This window comes from Ambystoma mexicanum, chromosome 2p, assembly GCF_040938575.1.
Source record: "Ambystoma mexicanum isolate Mex_15411 chromosome 2p, UKY_AmexF1_1, whole genome shotgun sequence".
Lineage (NCBI taxonomy): Eukaryota > Metazoa > Chordata > Amphibia > Caudata > Ambystomatidae > Ambystoma > Ambystoma mexicanum.
Genome location: NC_090923.1, coordinates 726,422,718 through 726,445,805, shown reverse-complemented (window position 1 = coordinate 726,445,805; position 23,088 = coordinate 726,422,718). Strand labels below are relative to the sequence as shown.

The following is a 23,088-nucleotide window of genomic DNA, read 5'->3' as shown; positions in this document are numbered from 1 at the left end:
ATTTCTCCTATAATGCATATACTTTTCAAAATCTGATAACAGCATATCATTGACCCAATCTTCCACCTGTGGCTTTTCCCTAGTTTTCCACAATCGCAAAATGTGTTTCCCTGCCACTATTAAAACCTTATTAATCCAACACCTATACCTTCTAGCAGTCATACATCTTCCTCTATCTGATAAAAGAATTATTGACTAGGGTGTCGTTGGAAAGCTCACAGACAGTACTGCATGTATCCAACCGATTTAACACATCCCCCAGAAACCCATTGATCTCGAACAATTCCACATCATGTGAACCATAGTCCCTCTCTTTCCCATATCCCCAGCATACCTCATTATCTAGGAGACCAAATCCATGCATACACACAGGTGTCCAGTACAGACCATGCAGAATTTTCTGATGAACTAAGCGTAAGTTAAAATCAAATTTATTTTTATAACCCGCCTGTAGTATCTTCCACCATTCGTTTTCCGAAATTGAGCACTGCAACTCATTTTCCCATTTTTCTTTCAGTCTATCCCATGTCTTAACATTAGTATCTTCTGGAGGCATTAGGTTGACGTAAGTAGATACTGCACGTGGAAATGATTTCAGTACTTTACGTAAGACAGGTTCAGTTCCCAGGAACCTGACCACATTCCTAGCCTTTGACAGAGAAGTATCTTAACTTCGTTATACCTAGCCAACTTCCTCATTCCCAAACCAAACTTCCTCTGCAACTCTAAAAAGGGAACCATCTGTCCGTCTTGTATAATGTCCTCTATCCTTAAAATACCTTTAACAATCCAACTACTCCAATATAGAGTTTTGTTTGCCATCTGAAGACTAGGATTACCCCAAATTAAAGCCTTGGAATGCAAAGAAATATTCTGATCAATATCTGTCAACCAAGAAACTAGAGCCATGCGTGTTGCATTTATAGTTTGCAATCTAACTCGTCTTGATGAAATTCTTTCCATTGAGTAAATCTTGTCCAATTCCAATGGGCGAAATACCTCCCTCTCGATTGTAACCAAATTGGCTCATAACTATCTGGGATACCATATAATGAACAGCTTTTTTAAAAATAAAGCCCCTATGTACTTAACTAGATCCGGGTGACCAAATCCACCCTCCTGTACTTTACGCAACATACTATATTTAGGAATTTTAGCTTTCCCCTTCTCACCCCATAGACATTTCTGAAATCTATTATCAATCCTTTTTAATAATTTCTTAGTAAAAGGCAAGGGAAGTGTTTAGATTAAATATAACACTTTTGGCAATAAAGTCATTTTAATGGAATTAACCTTAGCCCAAATTCCTGTATTTTAACTCTCCCATTTTCTGATATATCTAATTAGGTCACTAATAAAAATGTCAACATTTAACCCAACAATTCTTTTTCAAATCACTGGATGAGGTATACCCCTAAATACTTAACTTTCAAATCAGACCATTTACAGTTCAAATCCTCAATCACCCCTCATACATCTCTCTGAAAGTGGAAATACTCCTGACTTTTCCCAGTTTACTTTGTGACCAGAAAGTTTACCCACTCTTTAAAAAGCTCTCTTCAGGGCACTACTCCCCTCCCTCAAATTTTATAATATAAATACCATGTCATCAGCATATGACAAGACTTTTATTTCTGTGGCCCCAAACGTTAGTCCCTTGATACCATTATCCCAACGTATATATGCAAGAAAGGATTCTAAAGCTAAGTTAAACCAGAACGTTGACAGCGGGCATCCCTGCCTTGTACCCCTCTCCAATTTAAACTAAGTGGAAGTCTGATTGTTACCCAAATTCTAACTGTCAAATCACCATGAAGACATCTGATAGCTTGAAAGAAATGTAACCCAAATCCTAACTTTTGCATTGTGAACTCCAAAAATGCCCAATTCACTCCGTCGAAGGCTTTCTCCGCATCAATAAATGCAAATACTGTTTCCTAAAGCACATCCCTTGGTAATCCCAATATATCAATAATGGTCCTGATATTGTCCTGCCTGGGCCTATTCCTCATAAATCCTACTTGCAATTTGTGTATTAGGCCCCCAATATATTTATCCAACCTATTAGCTAATACTTTAGAGAACATTTTAATATCCACATTAAGTAAAGAGATGGGTCTATAATTACCACACTTATTATTATTCTGTCCTGGTTTCGGAATCTGTGTTATAAGGGCTTCCGCATTGATCGGCAAATGGTCCCTTTGCAGATGAAATCATCGAACAAATCACACATAATAGGAGCTAGCGTATCCCCAAATGATCTATAAAACTCTGAAGGCAAACCATCCAAACCTGGTGCCTTGCCAACATTAAGTTGTTCGATGGCTTTTAAGATCGCTCCTTTTTCAAATTTTGCATCTATTGCCTCTGGACCTTCAATTTTAATTTGGGAAGGTCTAATTCGCTAATAAAAAAGTCTCTAGTTCTGACTCTAACGGAAAGATATCTTCTGTGTAAATAGCTTTGTAATAAGAACGGAAACATTGGCAAATGTCTGCGTTCTTAATAACAGTTTCACCCTGTGCATTCTCAATATTTAGTATGAATGATAATTCCATCATCCCTTTCAGTCTATTAGCCAGTAATCTACCGCTCTTATCCCCACTCTCCCAGTACATTTTGCTTCATAAAAAGATACCTTTTTTCATCCATCATATTTGTTTTGTGTTTCAGTTCTTCCTTTGTACGAGACATTTTTAGGCAATCTTCCGTATTTTTTGTTTGTGCATATTTCCTTGGAAGAGCAGCTCTCCCCCTCTAACTTACTATCTCCTGTAACCCCGTTTTCCTAGAGTATGAGATCCTGTTAATAAATTCACCCCTTATGGCAGCCATAAAACTTTACCACACAGTTTGAATATCCGTAGAATCTGTTTTCCTTGAAAAACATCTCAATATATCCTTTCAGGTGATTTACTTCATTGTCATTTCTTAATATACCTGCTTTTATGCGCCATCTTAAGAAGTTTGATTTTTCTCCACCTACTACCAACCTTAAGTCCACCAAAGCGTGATCAGAAATTTCACGTTCCCTAATGTTTGCACTCAGCAATTTATCAACCAATCTCTCCGATATTAGTATATAGTCAATCCGGGAAAAGGAATCGTGCATTGGCGAATAGAAATAGTATTCTCTGATAGAGGAATGTATAATCCTCCATGCATCTGCCAGATTGAATCTTTCAAGGAACAAACCAAACTCTGCACTGATCCCATAGTTCGTGAATCTGCACACTGCTGATCGATCAACAGCATGATCAAGAACACAATTAATCTCCACCAATTATAATTGTGTCACCCTGCATATCACGTAGCAACCGCGTAATAGTCTCAAAGAATAATTTATTTGGAGGACATGGACCATATACACATCCAATTGTAAGTGACACTATCCTACCTTCTCCATCCATCACCACTTTCTCAATCTTAAGAATAAGTCCCTTCTTAAAGTGGACACTAACTCCACTTGATTTTGAAACATAACCATTCGATATCTCACGAGGATACTTATTGTTGGTCAGATATTTCCTAGATTTATCCAATAAATGAGTTGCATGTAAAAGCACCACATCCGCCTTTGGTCTCCATAATCTAGACATCAATTTTTTCCTTTTCTTGGGGCAACTTAGACCCTTAACATTCCAAGACACAAACGTTAAGTCACCCTTACATCACAAACACCTTACATATTTGCAACCCAACATGAACTAAGTAAATATCTATGTTCACACATCTCAATCGGTGATTGATCTCGTCAATATGCAAAATCCTCATGTGCATCCTATTTACACTGCTCTCCATTATGCATGCTTCTACCTTACAACCAACACATAAAACAAACGGAGACAGTACATTACAACAACAAAAAAGAAAATAAATCTGCTAAAGATTTGACCTATGTCCACCCAAGTAAGACAGAACCATCTAAGAGTATTCTCCTGAATGGTCAAACTGTGTTCTAAACCTTAGACTCCCGATTAACGGTGTCCATTATCAGAAACAAATTCATCCACATTTCTTCTCCTCCTGCATCCCTATATTTCATAAACTGTTACAAAAGTCATTCACAATCCCAAATCATTATAACCTCCCACCATCCAATCCGAATACCATATCCTACAGTGAATGTTTACACTCTAAGTCTCCTCATCCATTCAGCGGTATCTATTAAACTTTCCCCACCCACCATCAAATCCATCTCTAATATTATGCAAATTCTCAAAATATCATAGACTCACTCTCTCTAAATTTCAATAATGAACCCTTTAATGTGTATTTGTCCAATAATATGCCCAACCAAAACATACTAATGCCTTTCTCCATCAGCGTAATATATTTCTCCTCATCTATCCTATGATCTAGTCTCAAAGCCAAATCAATCGGGGCACTAAAAGAATCTGGCTGTGGCTCCACATGGGCTATGGCACCCTTTAGTGCCTCTCGTGAACCTTGGTAAAACAACAACTGTTTTGGCTCAGGCTTTCAGTCTCAAGTACAAGTCTGTTAAACTGTATCACGTAGGTGACGAAATCCCTAGTTCCTTGCCGAAGTGCAAGCTGTTCCTTGTCCTGAGCCAAAGAGACATTTTTGCGGTCAAATATTTGACCAAACTCTGCCGAGAACTGATTACAGTCATAAAGTATTGGATCGTCCTTTTGCTCTAAAGAAATACCCCAGGCCTCTGCACCCCGTGGTAAATAAGAAATTACAAATGCTGTTCTAGTCGGTGTAGCTTCAAATGCAGTGGGTTTACAGAGGAAGTGTAATCTACATTGTTCCAAGAAAGTTGCACCCCACTGTGTCTGATTGACTTGGAGGAGCCTGCGGTGGCACAGTCGATGCTCCCTGCCAGGGCGTACGCTATGCAATCAACCCACTGACCTGGGTCTTTAGTCTCCTCCCTCGCATGTGCTAACTCTACTTGTATTTCCTGAAGTGCCTTCAGCACGTCTGCTAAAGGCGGAGATGCAGACTCCGTTTGGCTTGGGTGTTTTTTTTATATCCCTTGTCGGGGACTGGTGATTATGTGAAGCCTGCAGGACTTCCACACAACTCCTTCCTGACTACGGAAGCCGAATGGAAGTCTACCCTCCCACCTTGGTTGGCACGGGTTTCTGATTATCAAGAACAGGTAACCACGGGATGGCCAATGAGGGGTGGTGGGTAGAGGGTTAGGGAGGAATTGGGAAAACCGGAAAGAGGGTTAGGAAATCTTGTTGGATAGGCAAGGGAGTTTAGGGAAAAAAACATACCATAACAGTATTCACACCACACTTGTACACACACCCTACCCTGTACCCGCCTAAGTCCCAATGGCAGATGGAAATATAGACCTGTCTTCCAGTTCCACACCATCTGCTGATTATTACACACTTGCCCTTCCTTAATCAAGGACACCTAAAATTCGTAGATTACACCCTTTCAAGGGCTCCTGAACCTCTAGAGAACATGATGACACCAGAGGTTTAGCAAAAATGAGCAACAACGAGAAAAGCGCATTTAGCATGCACGTTTACACCCCCTTGGCAGGATTACTTGACATGTGGTAGCACGAACATAGAGCTTAAACACATATAAGAATGTATGCCCTCAAAGCGATGAAAGATGACTGATGTTGCACTAGGTACTAAACTATAAGTGAAATTAGGATCAGGAATTCGGGTTCTTACACACACTAATAGTGGAAGTTTAAGGTCAATTTATATCCTTGTGACTAACACTTGTGGTTCTAGTAAGTCTGGGTAGTCTTTACCATCCTTAAACTTGAGTAAACTTTTGACCGACCGTTCACAACCTCCTTTTCCTTACATTCAAGCCCTGCTCCGCATAGGGGCCTATTTTAATACGGGTTCACCTAGTTTATTTACCAGCATCCGCACCTGGGTGATGCAATTTTGAACCTATGCATTAGAATGAGCGGGATCCACATTCTGAAGAAGCGGCCTGTTCATTTATCTACAAAAATGACGTAATTGCCGTCAATATGGCATGACGTCATCACGTTATGGATTTACGCCACCATATTGTCCTGCATAACCTCTGTGCTGCCGCGAGTAAACACGGGATGTTAAGACTGCGTTTTTGCTGTAGTTTGGAGACAGTTACTGAGGTAAAGATCCCACACAGAGTGATTGGAGATAGCTAGGAAATTCAACATTCATTTATTATAACTTGACTCAAGAGTATCTTAGACTTCTTGTCTTGACTCTTTAGGGGTAATCCATTGAACTGCTTACTAAACAACTTCACCCCCATTTCCTACATATCTGGGATGAGGTGAGTTTACAACTTATAGAATGGCGGGAGGTGACCATGTATTCTGCACTGGCATTGACCTGTTTTAAAACATTCTTTACTCCACTGAAGCATCCTGCCGGTTATATCCTCTTTCACCACCACCCTCACCTATTCTATACCATCATCTCCAAGAGGCTGGGCGAGTACCATGATATCTGGGCTAATATTTACAGACATAGGACCAGGGTACTTAACACAGTGATATTCATACTTGTTTTGGCTATGGATCTCATTCATAGGAGGAAGATTATTTACATAACATGGACATGGGATGGTGATGACTCCAATCTCATGCATGGGCACACCAGAAGGGCTTCCTTACACATCAAGGAATTTTACACATAGCAATCCTTAGTTTCTCAGAGGAAATTGTGCTTGTATGGCTGCCTACTTCATGAAAAGATGGGTTAACCTTGAAGCAGAGCGGGGCAACGCAGGATGGCTGAAGGGATGCACTAAGACAGTCGACAGTATCTTGGCGCCTCCTCCACTGGAACCTAGATCCCTCTAGGTTCGTTCAGACACTAGCAGAATGGCAAGAATACTGGTAAACTTTATCTGACCGGAGGATGATAGGCTCTGCTCACATGAATAGCGAATATTGACGAGCATAAAGATATGACTATTTATCCGCATGCCAAAGCAGGTGCTCTTGGCTTCCAGTTTGAAGATCTACCTGATTTGACTTTTGTACTTGGGTATACCAGTTGCAGGCCCCCCTCTACAAGAGGTGTGGCTCCTCTAATCTATGCTCATACCTAATTTGTCTCCTGCTTCTATGCATCCCGGATGTAGCACCCCGCAACATGAAGCATAGCTCCTCCAATCTGTATAACTACATGTCGAGACTCTGGAATTGGTGCCTATTGGTTGCAGCCCCCTGCAACATGAAGAATGGCTCCTAACTCTGTACCTACCTAATTTGATTCCCACATACCTGCATGCTGGATGCAGCCCCCCCGCAACATGAGGTGTGGATCCTCATATTGCACCTAATGCACATACCTGGTTTAACGGTTGCCTGTATTCTTACTAGATGTAGCCCTTTGCTACACGAGATGTGGCTTGTCTGATCATGCTTTCTCAACATGCTGCTGTAATCGTACGCCTATTAGCATTTTTCTATGCAACTAGCACAATATTTGTAACCTTAAGTGTAACTGGAATTGTAATTTAGCAACCTCACCTAATTCTGTAACCGTAACCTTAATTCAAGCACCTAGATGCCTAAGAGCTAAGTGCGCTATACAAATGTAAAAATTAAATACAAAATTAGAATATTTGCATCAATAAACAGAAAAAGGTGAAACATTCGATGCCTATCTAAATTACATTTAGAAGATAATATAACTGGAGAGGGTTTGAGACCTCATTTAATTATCATCTTTCAGGTAACCGGGAATGGAACACTACACGTCTATACTACTTTGTCCTTTGAGCAAGCCCTTCTTGAACACCAATATGGGGACCATGAGTATATGAAGGTAGGTATGGATTTGAAGTATTAGTTGAATGAGCCACTCTGAAGGAGATTAATTTGGAACAGTTGAAGGTTACCATGGGTAAAATTATAAGATTATTTTTTTCCTTATTTGTAGAGTTAATGTCTTATCTGGACCCCTGATGAAGAGAGGTTTTCTGAAACGCATTGGGTCACGTTTTTTTTTTTTAAAAAAAACTTTGCTGTATTATGAATTTGTATTGCAATTCTTCTGTGAATATGCTGACTTTATAGTACTTAATTTACTTGAAACAGAGATGTTCTATTAAATTCTTGGCTATCCATTGGCCTATGATATTATGCAGGGGACGTGAGTTTCCTACTCATGGGATCTTTTTTCAGTTCTCTGGTGAGGGGGAAGCAGCTCTGACCCTCTCAAAGCTCAGATCTGAGAGAAATGATCTCTTAAACTGTTCATCCATGTGCAAAAAAACATTGTTCGGAAAGCTGAGGTCCATTAGTAATGACTGGTGTTGGTAGTAATGCACTGGCCTTTAAACTTGGTTGGTGAACTTTCAAAGTCTCTCTTTACTGAAGATTGCTCACTTATTTATTGTATCTCTCGCTGTACAGTCATCTGGCAATTAAAGGTAAAGCTAGGTAAGATTCAATTTGCATCCAGTAGGCAGAGAAAAATCTCGCCATACCGCAGGGTGAAGGTTCAAAACGAAACTGGGCATATGGGTGTTCTCAGGTTCCTTCTGTTATCGGAAAATCAACTTTTTACAGATTTCAGTTAAGGGAAGCTCATCTTGGCTGGTTGAAAAGTGATGCAGATTCTGTAGTATCATTACATATTATCCCCACCAAAAATATTGCCGTATATATGGTCGCCTGGAACAGCCATAGGTGATATTTTTCGGCGGGATAATTTTTGGGGTTTTTGGGGACACTGGTTGCAGGGGTGTCCCCCGGTCCTTTAAAAAGAATGCAGGGGTTGCAGGGGTTTCCCCTGCAGGTACCATGCCTTAATATCGCCGCAAAAATATTTCATACAAATCTAAGTGACTAGAGTTGATGCATTAGCAGGCAGTGTCTTGTGGCTGCAGCACTTTTCTTATTCTGACCTAACAATAATGGGTCATTTATTTTTGTATCAGGAATGCTCTTCTAGACGTGCCATTTAAATATGCCTCAGGTAGTATGGGTATGTCTGTGCCATAGCGCTTATTACTAATTTCCCCCAACCAGATAGATTGTCTTGTAATAATGTGACAATGTAATAATGTGACCAAGTTTGAAAACTGTTAAAGCCACATAGGGCTTGATTCATGGAACGTTTTCCTATATTCATTATAAAACACTTCATGAATCAGGCCCATACTGTCTTAGATAAAAACTTGGATCCTGCTTTATACAGTAAACACCCGTAGTCTGTATATTGAAGCTCTTTACAACATAGCGAGATAAAACAGCATTCACTTTGATTCGTAGAAATGGCTAGATTAAAGAAATTGGTCTGTGTTGTGAATATTTAATTACCTCAGCAAGTTATTGGATTTCTGGATGACCAATTCCGCTTTTGTACAGCATCATAAAGTACAAATTCCCCAAATGTATATTGGTTCTTGAAAATAAAATTACATTTTGTTTGTGATATTTTTCATATTGCACCTTTTCGTCTTCACTGTTTTGGGACTTTTTATGAGGGCATTACACTGCGTTTCCCTCGGTCACGGTAAAGCTTCCCATCACACGCACTAATCCTGTTAAAGTTTGCCTTTATTTTTTGTGTAGAATAGGTTCTTAAACCATTCCAGTGGGAGGGCACCTCCCTGTGGCTCTTCTTCACGGTGTCCCCACCCTTTGACGGAAAGCAGTATTTAATCATTCATGCGAGCCTCAGTCATGCTTTGCAACATCCGGTCTCTGGCGCCATTTCCTGTTGGCACCATGCCTCTGGCGCCATGTCCGGTGCAATGTCCCATCTGCCTCAAGTCCAATTGTTTTCTCCCTTTTTAATATGGCTCTTTAACTGGACCAGCACAGTGTTGCTTCCATACTAGAGACGGGTGTAGTATCTGTTTCAGGCCATCTCAGATCTTTACAGCACACCTGAAATGTTATCTTGCATTTGTATAGCGCCTCCTGCCATAGGTGATGGCATTAAAGCGCTTTGCCTATGAAGAGAGGCAAAGGAGGCGTATGCTAGAACATGCAGTAATGGCAGGGAGAATCATTGCGTAGATAGGTGGGATGAGGGTGGAGGATAGATATGACACCCAAAAAAGTAATGTGCAGGTTACCTTTTTGTTCAGCCCAGTTTTTGATGTATTTGAAAATGCAAATTAGTGATTGCATTTTCAGGAGTTCTGTATAATCCCCAAATCGTGCAATGTGGTGATGCAGGAAAAAATGTCTACGAAATTCATGATTTCAACGATCTGTGACAGCCGTATGTTAATGTAAAGCTTTTGAGCCTACAAATGGCCGATTAATAAAATGGTTCAGGGCCCGTTCTTCGAAGATTAGCTTAGTTTTTACCTTTTAAAATAATGGTAGAATTATAATTATTTTCCCACAGATATACGAAAATGTTATTAGATCAAATTTCTAAGATTTGTTGAAAGAACCCTGTGTCTGGTGTGGGATCCCAGGCCACTTTTTCACAAAATTGTAGGTGAGCGAGGTTGTTACGCAGACAATGTCTTCCTATTGGACCGGACCCAAGTGGGCTTACAGCGTCTTGTAACTTGTTTTTATGATTACACCAATAGGAATTAACTAAAAATTACCCCTCAGAAGATCAATGTAATGTGTTTTAATAGCCCTAAGGCAGGGCCCTCTAATTACAGCTGGGTGTTGGGGGATTTTAAACCAGTGGACACTCGGAATTTCAGATATTTGGGCTTCACTTTGGTCAAAGTGTTTCATCGTGCAGTGCTACATGCTAAATTATGAGATGGGGACCCAATTTGGGATTCAGATGTAATTTATTGCACAGGAGTACTGCTGGTTCACTTTGACACCACTGATAAAGTTCTACAAATTTGAAAGTACTGACTGCGGTTTCATAGGGACTTGAAATTAGCTCATCCTCAGAAGATTTTGATTTTGGGAAATTGGAAGGGTGAATTTGGAGAATGGCCTTGCATCTGCCAAAATGTGTTTATACCGTGATTATAAGGTACGATCTAGGGTTGTCATCAATGTATGCAATGGTCATTTGGAAAGCACTCTCACTTTACAGGAAAATAATCGTGCGGAGTGAAAATACCTTCTATCAAATGCTCTGCTCCCAGATAGTTAAATCTGAGCCTGGCTGCTTGAAAAGTTTCAAAGGCAAATGCTTAAAATTTTTTAATTTGAACAGTGAAAACTTTGTTATGAATCCAGACGAAGTGCAAAGGAAAATAAAATCATTGGATTAAAACATGTGATTCTGGGAATGCTTATACATTGTTTAATGAACAGAGTTTAGAGAACAAGTGCTTTGGTTCCATCCCTTCGTACTTAAGTAAATACCCAGATGGTTGCTTTATGCAAACATTTAGGAGACTGGCTCAATTGCACACACGCTAAATATTGTACACCAGGAAACCTAGTGTTGACAGTAATTGCAGGTTTTGTAATCAGTATGTAGAGATATTGAAACACATCTTTATTCCATGCCCTGCTCTGCAGGCTTTAATTCTACGGCCCATTTCCAAGTTTGTTCATGATGTAGGTTTTCTTAATGATTCTCTTTGGTATAGGATTTTTTGCGGACAACCCACACCATGCCTAATTAAGTTGAATTTAACTGTGGAATTGTAATCGGTGTGGTAGGTTTTATACCTGTGCGATTTGACTTCTTCTTTTGTTGTAATAGAACTACCTTTGTTCTCATGATGAAACAGTAGTAATTCATTGGTGATAAGAGATTTTTGTTTTACCTAATTATTGATGTTTTGTATTATTGTCTTGTTTTGGGTGTCCTCATTTAATATTTACTTTTTCATTGTATGGTGAAATGGTATTAATTATTTGATTGAACTGAATACTTTTTTCAACTTTTATCTTTAATTGTTTTAAAATTGAATGTTCTTGTATGCTGCTTTTTATTTTTTTATAAACCAATACACATTTTTAAACAACATAGCCCTCTCTAGAGTACCTACTCTGAAGTTCACTTGCATACTATGCTCACCGACTTATACAACCCAAACTGTGAACTGCAAACCTTTTGGAATTCCCTTTGTCCAGTTTTATTTTTGTATCCCAGTGAAATCCAAGAGATGCTCCTCTTATCTAATAAGGGTGAAATATAAAAACAATCAAATTCATATTATGTTCTTGAGGAAGTACATAGTAGCCATTTCGTTACACTTAACCTGTTTTCAATTGTGGAATCAGTGGGATAATAATTCCGAATCAAGACCCTCTGTATACTTCTAGGGATCGAAACAAAGATTTGATGAGCTATCGCTACCTTGGAGACAGGCCTTAAAGTTTGCAACAGCCATTGCAGGCATTGCAAAATCCACTCAACCACTAGCCTAGTAGTCATTCTAGGAGGGTCAAGAGATTACAAAATGAGCAGCCACTGTAGTGTTTTCCATTCACTTTCAGTCAATGTATTTCGAACTCCCCTAAAACCTGCATGCTGTGGCTCGTGAAGCACACAGCCATAACCGCACCCTCTGCATTTCTGTCGACAAATACACTGTTTACCACAGTCTGTGCGTACACACCACACCCTGTAACCTTATTGACCAATCCTGTAGCCTCTACAGGCCCATTTCTATGGCAGTCTTCTGTACAAGGGGCGTATGTAACATGTGGCACCCTGCAACTATCGCGATATTCGCTGGCTCTTTTTCGTGCTGTGCGCGCAGGGGAGTGGGGGAATAACTGTCAACCAGGGAAGGGGACGTCCTTAGTTGTAGCGGCTCTTAAAAGAGCCTTTTTATTTACATATATTTTTTTTTATGAAGGTGCTTCCATATAAAAACGCAAAAAAAGGTGATTCTAAGTAATTTTGTGTTTTCAACGGCAGCTCATATTCTTGCAATAGAGTCTTCACTGCAGCCTGTAGATTGTGAAACAAAATGTCGTTGCCACTGTTCGACAAAGACATGCCATTTCCTTTTGAAAGTGTTTATATATTGAGTACCAATGTTCTCATTCTCGCAGGAGAATATCCCAGCAGCACTCAAGAAGTCGCACATGCTTCTGTTGATGACAGACCACTTTCCGGCCTCTGGCTGCGACAGGAATCATTTGAATACTTCCACACTATGCTAAGGGAGGGGGTATACATGAGAAAAGCACCGTGGCAGTGGGACTGCTTTCATCTTATTCAGTTGACGGCATACACGGTAACAAGCCATGGAACCCAAAAAAAGGCTCCAGTGCACAACCAAAACATGTGCTGTGGCCGAAGAGGCCATGCATCGACATGCTACGAGCACACCACCGAAACAGCACACTTCGACACTGCACCACAAAGTGTCCACTCCCTCCAAACCAAAATTGCCACAAAAGCCTTCTTGGAGGGCATACACGAACAGATCTTACACAAAGGCATCACCCATGACGAAAACTGTGTGTCTTACCATGTTTGCCAGCCGCACTGCACAAACTAATGGAAAAAATGATTGCCGCCCTTTTCTGTGACACCCACCCTGCACACCTGATTGGACATTCCCCACAGTCCCATTTCCATTGGCCACCATGGTGAGAGGCACAGAATGTGGCACGTGCCTTTCCCCAAGTACCGCAAGTGCCGCGCCCCAGTGGAGCAGGGGAGTCCTTCTCCCTATTGGTGCTCTTGCCTATGACGCACACCCTGAGCACCTGATTTGACAAAGCCATACTCCCATTGGCCAGCATGGTGAGAAATGCAGAATGTGGCACGTACGCTTCCCCACGTACGCGGAGGGCCAGTGCACTGTAAAGCAGGACTCCTCCTTTTTTCGCTTTCCACACCAGCCATGCATGCAAGGCGCTAGGCCCTAAACACACCATAGTACATGCTATGGGTAAATGCTCATGCCATGTGCACTGCACTCCCCATCTTCAATTGAGCCTGCCATAGTACAGGCTATGGTTACATGCTCATGTCATGTGCACTGCACTCCCCATCTACAATTCAGCCTGCTAGCTTTCACCCTGGGCACATATTTGCACGCATGGCTTCATAACATTGCGTTGGTTGTGCTGAACGTTATGTAGGAGCCTGTGTACGTTAGCCATAGTTTACATGTGTGCTGCTGAGCACGGCCTTTCATGCGGCAACATCTTCTAGCACTCCCAAAAGCAAGGCGATTCTAAATGCCAAACCACAGGAAACGTGCATGGTGGCATGTGGCTCCCTATTGTTCAACAGGGGCAATGATGCACACCGTATGCTAATGTACGCATACTAGCTCCCTTCTGCTGCTGTACCAAGTCTACAATGTCCTCCGAAACCATTGTGTAAAAGTCACCAACTACAAATGCATGTAGAGTGACCACAGCATGGCTGCAATAGGTTGTGGTGTCTGTTATAAAGGCTTACACTGTTGGGTGCAGGTGTGGTGAATGGTCTGCATGTCCTTTCATGCTGCCATAACTTACAGCACTTCCTAACACAAGGGCCTTCTAACGGCCTAACCATAGCAAAAGCAAATGGTGACATGTGGCTCCCTATTGTGCAACAGGGGCAAGCTCACTTCTGCTGCTCTACCAACTCTACAATGTCCTCCACAACCATTGTGTAGAAGTCACCAACCTTGTCGACACCCACCACAACATAACAAAGTTATGCAGGCGAACATGTAGGCATGTGCCACAATTCAGAAAGTCAACATGGGCACCAGCACTTCCACCCAACCTCTGCACCCTAAAGCAGGAATGCAAGCACACATGTTCCACTTACCGTAATGCACAAATATACCAAAGGATTTGGCAGCACTACTCGCTTCCAATCAGAAACCATTGTAATAATGCCAACCAAACAACACAATCCTCGCAACATTGGTCCTACTCTCCACACTGTACTACGTACATACAAGCAGTACTGCAAAGTGCACTTCAACAATTACTAATCCGCGCTATGCACACTAAAACCTCTTCCATATTTACACTATTGCATTAGTGCACCCAGTGGCCACAGTACACGACTGGTCACTGCAGCATCTCCACCCATACACCGACAACTGTACGATGTTCTACCAATCACCACACCCATGCAACCAACAATGTGTGCAATGCAGCCAGACCCCACACAAAGCGACAATGTGGCTCTGACTTTCAACCAGTCGACATACCTTTTCAACCAGTGGACGTACTTTGCTGTGCAAGGGCTGCAGCCAGGCATAAAAGGGGCTACTGACTTAGCACACACAGCACACCATAGTACACCCTATCTGTAAATGTGCATGTCTTGTGGAGTGCACTCCCCTTTTGCAAATGTGCCTCATCACAGAAAGACATCGCCGCTGCAGCTGGCATGCCATAAGGAAGGCTGCCTGCAATGACCACACAAGATTGTTGCCTGTTCAGATAACCACAAATTGGCGTAGTATGCACGGATACCGCTGGCGCACCACCATCTTCTTCTAATGAGATGTCACTTGCAGCACTTCTCACTCCCCACCCTTTCCATTCCTTCTGCCCACCACCAGCAGAGGCAGAGGCAGAGATGAGTACTTTTAGTGGCCACACAGTTACTTACATACAAGAGGCCCAGCCGTGAACACAATGCATTTGCAGCTTGGCACACACACCACAACACTGTCCTCTGATACACTATGGCAGCGTTTCCCAAAACCTTTGATGTACAGCACGCTTCCCTCCAGCCAACCACCGGCCGCGTCCTATGTTCGCCGACAGCATGGCGTACCGCAGGCCAATGAGATTTCGGTCCGCGGAGCGTACAGGGAAATGGTAATTTTTTTGGGACGTACATTTCAGTCCCTTGCAACAAAAGTACTGGTCCGATTTCCATCAAACACGCAAAAGCACGCTTTCTGACCCAAGCCCCCGCTCCTGCCACAAATTTGGTGCAATCCGTCCAGCCGTTCGGGCTGTAGCCGTGGGCAAAGTTTTTCCTCATTCAGTCTATGGGGAAAAAAATGTGGGACCCCCTGCACGAAACCTCGCCAAAATTGCCGAAACAGTTCAGAGCCGGCCATATACTTTGTTTGCAAAGTTCGGTGAGGATTCCTCCACGGAGAGCGAAGATATGAGCCGCCAAAAAAGTGCTCTTCCTATGAGTTTAGCAACTTAACCATAACTACACGGCAGCTACCCCCCCGCCCCCCAACTTTTTAAACATACCAGGTCTAGAGGTTATGCAGGTTATAGAAGCTGCAAAGAAAACATTCTATTATCTATATGTTATTAGTCATACAATTTGACATAGTGGGGTCAGATCGGTTCACAACAAGTAGGGGGCCCAAACGAGGTCCCTGGGGTTAGTGGTGAGAAGTGTGAAATGGAGCCGTTAAGGGTTGTTCTTTACAGGCGCATAGAGATGCAATCGTCGTTAAGGAGCACTGCCGTCCATTCCTGTACAAATTCCGACATGGTATCATTTGTTATTGCAGTGAGTTTTTCATAAGTGAAGATCGACCTAAGTTTACAAAGCCATTCCTCCTTGGATGGGGCGAAGACACTCTTCCATTTTTGGGCTAGTGCTAGCCTCCCCGCCCTCAACATGGCCCCAATGAACCTCGGGAATGCATGCTGTTCTGTCTCCGCCATAGGGGTGCCCAGGAGGATTTCCGGTGGAAATAAAGTCGGGGAGTACCCCTCTATGTCCTTAATCCAGCTGAGCAGTTCCGACCAGTACACCTGAATGACCGGGCATCCCCACCACATGTGAAACCAAGTGCCCCGCTGTTGACACATCCTGGGGCAAAAAGGGGACACCTCTTTAAACATTTTGGACAGGGTGGCTGGAGGGCGGTGCCATGAATGGAGTATCTTAAAGCTATGTTCCACGGCAGCGGTGTACAGAGAACCCGTGAATATAGATTTAAAGATTGCCGTCCATGTGTGGTCGTCCAGCGTCATGCTTAACCTATCTTCCCATATTCGTTTGAAGGGCTGTCTACCCTCCAAATTAGCCGTTATCAAGGTGCCATAGAACTTGGACAGAGAGCCCTTCCGGGAGGTACTTTTAGCTAGGACAGTTTCGAAAGGTGTGAGGGGGCGTTTGAAGTTTTCGGCCCACTGAGGGTGGGTCAGGATCCCTTTCAAACGCAAATATTCAAAGACTGAGGGTGGGTTGTCACTCAATGCCTCAGTCAGCTGGTCATAGTCTATGAAACCCTCCTCGCGAGAGAGTTGAGCAACCCTCTCCAGGCCCAAGTCCGACCATGTCTGTGTGTCTCGAAAGCCCCTGGTGTCTAGATCGATGGGGGGACCCCACAGTGATGTTAAAGGCGACGGCCAGGATGACAGCAGCTTGTTGTCCTTATTCGGCTTCCAGACTGCCCAGAGGGCTGCTAATAAGGTTGGGTGCGTTCTGAGATGGGGCAGGGGGAGGGCCTTAGGGGGGGGCCCATAGCAGGTCCCTGACTTTTTTCGGGTGGGTGTGGACCTCAGTCCAATATGTCCCCAGGTCATCCCTCATGTGCTCTAACATCACCCGGAGTTGGGCTGCTTTGTAGTAAAGTCTAAAGTCCGGGAGGCCAAATCCCCCATGGGACTTCGGAAGAGTTAAGGTAGAAAATTTGACTCTTGTTCTTTTACCGGCCCAGATGAACTGAAGGACTCGGGACTGTAGTTCCTCGAAGAAGGCCTCCGGGATCATCACAGGGAGGGCCGCAAAGAGGTAGAGAAGGCGGGGCAGGATATTCATTTTGACCGTGACCATACGCCCAAACCAAGAGAGTGTGAGGGGTGCCCATCGTTTGGGCTCACTAATCTTGGCCAGGATCCCCGGGAAGTTACATTGATAGAGTTGTGACAGATCCCTGGGAATGGTGGTGCCCAAATACCTGGTGGAAACCCGCTCTATTCTCACTCCCAGTATTTCGGAGTTACCCCCGATGTCATGATCCCCGGGACCCATGGGCATAATGCTAGACGTGGACGTGTTCACCTTGAGCCCCGAAAAGGTGCCATAGTAGTCTATAAATCTGAATAATCGGGGTAGAGAGTGCTGAAGGTTAGTCAGGTAGCCCAGGATATCGTCTGCGAACAGGGAGAGTTTAAAGTCGCAATTGTCACATCTAATCCCTGTGATTTCCTGGTCAGCTCTGATCGCTATAGCCAGGGGCTCCATTGCCAAGGCATACAGAAGGGGTGACAAGGGACAGCCCTGACGGGTGCCTCTAGATAGGGCCAGAGGGTCTGAGGTGCCACCATTAACCAAGATTCTCGCCGAGGGACCATTGTAAAGTGCTGAAACCCAACCGCAGAAGTTGTCCCCCAGACCCATTTTTCCGAGGACTTTACCCATATAAGGCCACTCGACACGGTCAAAGGCCTTTTCCTAATCTAATGAAAGGAGATAACCTTACACCCCCTGCTTTGAAGCCTCGTGCATAAGATCCAGGGTCTTCCGTATGTTATCTGATCCCTGTTGACCCGGAATAAAGCCCACCTGATCTCCGTGCACTAGGGATGGGAGGTGTCTCGCCAGTCGGTTTGCTAAAAGTTTGGCCAGTATCTTTACATCAGCGTTGAGGAGGGATATAGGGCGGTATGATTGGCACTGAGAGGGGTCCTTCCCTTCCTTGGGGAGCACTACTATCAGGGCGGACATCATCGTGGGTGGAAAGGAGCCCAGTTCCAGTGCCGAGTTAAACATCTTAGCCATAAACGGGGCCAACGTAGACCGATAGGTCTTGTAAAACTTACAGTGTACCCATCATCCCCCGGGGCTGTTCCACTCTTCAAAGAGGATATGGTGTCTATTATCTCTTGAGGGGTTATGGGAAGTTCTAGTGTTTCTGCCTTGTCAGGGGAGAGGCCCGGGATCGGGAGGGAGTCCAGGAAGCCGTCTATTTCGGTCCCGTCCCCTGCATACTCCAAGCAATACAGCCGTTCATAATATTGTCTGAATTGCTCGGCTATCTTGCTGTCTCTCACGGTCGAGTCCTCTTCCGGGGTGCGAATGGAATTCACCCTCCTTCTATTTCTAAGCTCGCAGAGCCTCCAAGCTAGTATCGTATCTGCTTTTTCCCCCTTTTCCAGGTATTTCTGTTTCAGGAAGGACAACTTCCTTTCCGTTTGTCCCACCTGGAGGTCCGCTAGCGTAGAGCGCAATCTTTGTAGCTCCTCCCATTGTCCGGGGAACATCTGCGTTTTCAATTCCCCCCCCGGTTGGATAGTGTTTATCTTTTCCCTCAATAGTTGCTCCTCGTGGCCCCTCTCCCTCTTTTTCCTCGAACCTATCTCAATAAGGATGCCCCTAATGGTTGCCTTGAATGCCTCCCAAACACCCATGACGCCAACCTCCCCATTGTCATTGGCAGAGAAGTAATCATTTATGGCTTCTAAAAGGGTTTGGCGTACTTCCTTATCATGCAGGCGGAGGTCGTTGCACCTCCACAGGGATTCGGATGCAGGGGCAGGGGGAATACCCAATTTTATTCTAACCAAATCGTGGTCCGACCAAGGAACAATCTCCGCCCCTGAGTCTGTGACCTCGCCTCGAAGCGTGGCGTCAACCAGAATATAATCGATTCGAGAGAATGTGGCATGAGGCTTTGAGTAGAAAGTAAAAGCCGGGTCTCGGCCATGCTTAATGGTATGCGTATCACTCAAGCCCAGTTTTCCATTGACTTCTTGGAAAACTTCTGCCAGTTTTTTATGGAGACGCAAGTTTGGACATGAATTTACTGACTTTCTATCCCTATCGGGGCAAAGAACCATGTTAAAGTCCCCACCTACCAATAGGGTGCCCTCTGAAAAGGCCATAATTTTCTTTCATCCCCTCCCAGAAGCTATCCTGTGCCTCGTTTGGAGCATATATACAAACTAGGGTGAACAGCCGGCCCCTCAACTCCCCCTTGACCATAATATATCGTCCTTCCGGGTCCGACTTCTGAGCTTTGGCCACGAAGTGGGCCCCGGGCGAGACCAGGAGGGCCACTTCACGTTTTTTAGCCCAGAAGGACGCCACATACACCTGATCAATGTTTTTAGCCCTTAGCTTAGGTTCCTTGCCCCGAACCCAGTGAGTTTCTTGTACAAATAGGAAATGAAGCCGGAGCCTTGAAAATTCTCTCACCAACAACGACCTTTTTGTAGGTGAGTTAAGCCCACGTACATTTAACGACCCCACTGTCAAGAATTGGAGCGGATCATCCATCAAAGCGGTGGTAAGGGCTCATGGCTCACTCCGTGGAGCGTGAAATGTCAATGCTCCCACAGAACACACACACCCTGCTGAAGCCCAAAAACAATTCTATAAGTGCAAAATAGACCTGAAAACCTGGCGTGACCCAGCTAAATCCCCAGTGAACAAACCCCAACTTTTCCTTCCCCCCACCCCCCTCAACGCCTGGTAGATAAGCGGCTTCATCTTGTCGCCAATCCAGGCCACCATTGTCTCCCCCCTCCGGGCTCCTAAACTTCTTCAAAAACAGCTCAAGCCCCAGCACCCCCTTGTCCATACCAGTCCATAAACAGTTGCGTCGCAACCCCACTCACAGAATCGAGTACACGCTTGATCGTCAAGCTCCCGGGGGCTCTTCAAGTGTTAGGCTGCTTCGGGGATGCCTGGGCCATTCTTCTGAATTTCTTGTGGCCTCGGACCTTAAGCCTTTCCTGTGGAGCCCTCGTCCGCCCGGGGCCAGCTGGGGCACTCTCGTGTTCTTGCTCGCCCACTTCCATATTTAGATCATCCAGGAGCTCCCCCCGACACCCTGCGAATATCGTCCTCCGTGACCAGAGCATACTTGTAGCCGTCCAGCTCAAAGGAAAGTGAAAAAGGGTATCCCCACCTATATCGGACCCCTTTGGACTGGAGCATTTTCGTCAGCGGGGAGCAGAGCCGACGTCTCGCCAGGGTGAAGGCAGACCGATCCTGATACACCGAGATCTGGGCCCCCTCCCAGTCCACTGGGCCTTTCTTGCGGGCCATTTCAAGAATTTTACTTTTCTCCGCAAAGTAGTGGAATCGTACTAGAATGGACCTGGGGCCTCTGTTGGCTGCGCCTGCTCTATGGGCTCTGTCAATGGTCGGTTCGTTCGTGTTAGCCCCTTCAAAGAGTGATCCCACCACCGCATTAACAGCTTTTATAATGTCTGCTTGCGTTTCACCCTCACGCTCCGGGAAGCCTAAAAAGCGCAGGTTACAGCAGCGTTCCCTATTCTCCAAATCGTCTAGTTTTAGGGAACATTTCTCTTCCCTCCTCTCGAGCTCCGCCAAGCGCATGTCAAATTGCGTCTCAAAGATGTCGTTCGAGGCCGTATTATTTTCCAGCGCTTGAACCCTGTCGTCTATATTATCCACTTTTCTGTCCAAGGTGTCCAGACGTAGCGCTATATCCGCTCTGAAGCCTCTGATCTCCTCGAGGAGGGTGGCCATACCCTTGGTGACCGTGCTAGTGTCCGTTAATTCCCGATGCGTCGAGGCCGCCATCTCAGAGCATATCGGGGGCCGAACATCGGAATTTCTGCAGGGATTCTTTCCAGTTCATAGGCCTAGCCCAGATCTTCACCACTCCACCGGGCCACCCCTAAAAGCCCCAAGTCTAATGGGCACCGCTGCCAGGCCACAATACGGCTCCGAAGGGGTCCTGCCTGTCTGCCAGTCGTCCAGGCCCTGTGTTCACTGTTAGGGTGGGGGGTTGTTTAGGCCTGTTCTCCAGTTCTAAGTCAATGGGAGCCTGTTCCCACCCCCTGTCCCACCATTGGGTCCAGTAGCATATGCACGTGCAGTCCCTGGAGGGGAGCGTTCACTGATGTGGGGTAAGGTGGAAACCTAACAGCAATTGTCCGGGGGCCGGCTCTCTTTGCCCCCAATATAATACAGCACTTTAGAGCAGCCTCTAACTTCATGGGGGCTCCGGTGCCCCCTCGGCACGTCTCCCGGTCCATCGCCAGATCCAGGGAGGGCCCGAAGCGGGGGGGGGGGGGAGGGTGGGCTGCTGTGTGCACCCCTGGGGGGGGGGGGGTGCCCGTTCTGCCAAGTCGCCGGCGGGGGCCTCTGCTCTCGCTGGTCTCCGATAAGGGCTTGTCCCCTGGTAGAAGCGGGGGCCGAGGATGTCGCAGGGGCAAACCAGCTCTCCAAAGGGCCCTCCTGGGCTGGAACCACTGAGCGATGCAGTAAAGTTTGGGGGAGGGGCTGCTCTCCCCACGCTGTCCAACGAAGCTGTAGGCCTCACCTTAGCCGCGGCCCTCCGTTGTTTATGTGCGGAGCCGGGGCTCTCCCTCCCTCCCTCCTGTCTTCGAGGGCTCACTGCGCAGCGAAGGTGCCACGTTGGGAGACCGGAATTATGGCGTTCCGGTGCCCCACGGTGTAGGAGGCTGCGGTGGAGGTTGGCACTTCACTTCCGGGGGGTTCTGGGGGGGCTCAAGTCCCAATAACGGCACCCTTCGGAGGAGACGAGAGGAGATGCGTCAGTGCATCTCTGCGCCCCCTGGTGGTTCAGGTAGCCAATTTTTAAAAAATGTTTATAAAAAAAAAATGTTTACCATGGAGAAATGTTCGCTTTCCAACAAATTGGTGTCCTTGTTCACACCCATACGTGGGTAATTATTTAAGGTTGCAAGCTACTAGCCAAGCATAAAGTCACTTGAACCCTCCGTAATCCACATACATCCTGCACACCATTCGTACCATTCTTTCCAAAAGTCCCTTCTCGGTAGCCAAAGCCTGCTGGCGAGTGCACATTTTGAAGCCTGCATAAGCTACGTTCACCATCTGCATTAGTACATTTGTTTGGGTTTTAATTTTCATAACTGTGCTTATAAAACCCAGTGCTCATTAACTTTTGCAAAACTACCGCCATATAGATTGGGTGAATATAAACATAAATTTGTGCAAATGTGTTGAAACCGAACTTATTAAACTCAGATATATTTGCCACAAGCTCTATCCCGCCATCCTGCAACACAAGTGCCTGAGTCACCGGGAAAGTGTGCCATCCCTCCGTATGAGTTGTGAAATTGGAGATTTTGATTAATTCAGATCGATCCCTAATCTTGCAGAAGCTACCAAATCTGGTGTTAATTTCATCGGGATGCCAAGAAATGCATAATCTCGCCCACTCTGATTATCACAGTAGATTGCTTTATCCGATTTCTAATCTTGATCATGATAATGTTTCTTTGAACATTTAATTAACATAAATATAAACCGGGCATACTTCTACGTTCTGTCCCCTTTCCTCCATACCTTTGGGACATTCCGTCCATCG

General features: G+C 44.8%; 1 protein-coding gene across 7 annotated transcripts in view; it reads left to right on the top strand.

The window, feature by feature from the left end:
• Positions 1 to 23,088, top strand: part of BICRA (BRD4 interacting chromatin remodeling complex associated protein) — a 1,420,469-nt gene that overhangs the window by 16,907 nt on the left and 1,380,474 nt on the right. For 2 of the 7 annotated variants that reach the window (XM_069644335.1, XM_069644331.1), the window contains exon 2: positions 7,692 to 7,784. The exons of the other annotated variants lie outside the window; for them this stretch is intronic. The gene's annotated coding sequence lies outside the window, so the exon portion shown is untranslated. The remainder of the gene's footprint in view (positions 1 to 7,691; positions 7,785 to 23,088) is intronic. 7 annotated transcript variants of the gene reach the window in all.